General features: G+C 41.5%; 1 non-coding gene across 1 annotated transcript; it reads right to left on the bottom strand.

The window, feature by feature from the left end:
* Positions 1-444: 444 nt before the first annotated feature.
* LOC133570444 (small nucleolar RNA U3) lies at positions 445-660 on the bottom strand. Its single transcript, XR_009810211.2, has one exon. It is a non-coding gene; the product is annotated as a small nucleolar RNA U3 (small nucleolar RNA).

Raw genomic sequence — 660 nt, 5'->3', positions numbered from 1 at the left:
AATACGCCGATAGGGAGAAGTTTTTATTTACACGATGAGTCGGGTGTGTCTTGAACTCTGCGGTGGAGGCTCCCCCGAACCCCTAGGGTTCGATCGAACCCAGGTTAAGAACCACTGCATTAAGGCCTTTATTTTAACATCCATCCATCCATTTTCTACCGCTTGTCCCTTTCGGGGTCGCTGGAGCCTATCTCAGCTGCATTCGGGCGGAAGGCGGGGTACACCCTGGACAAGTCGACACCTCATTTATTTTAACAGAATACACTCTATTACTTGTTAAAGTTGTTACACGTGCTAATGCCCCACCAAAACCTTAATGATAATAATTACATTTGTCTTCTTATCTAATCTTAATCATGGCAAACACACATACCTACTTTGTATATCACTTCAATAGTAAGTTATAATAAAGCATTAGTCTTTCATTATTGTAGACAAGATATATCCACTCTGAACTTACCCCTTCCAACAAAGCCCCAAATGGGGGCGATGAACGTTCATCAATGACATCAAACGTATGATAGAATCATTATTCAATGTCGGCTTCACGTTCAGGAAGGGATATCTCATCGCTTCATCGTGGTTAGCGAGTTCCAAACACTTTGGAAACACATTTCTCAAGTCAAGAACTATAGAAATGATCCCTGAAAGTATAGTCTT

Source organism: Nerophis lumbriciformis, linkage group LG27, assembly GCF_033978685.3.
Source record: "Nerophis lumbriciformis linkage group LG27, RoL_Nlum_v2.1, whole genome shotgun sequence".
In the NCBI taxonomy this organism is placed as follows: Eukaryota; Metazoa; Chordata; class Actinopteri; order Syngnathiformes; family Syngnathidae; genus Nerophis; species Nerophis lumbriciformis.
The sequence above is the reverse complement of the archived record's forward strand: the minus strand, read 5'-3'. Positions and strand labels throughout refer to the sequence as shown.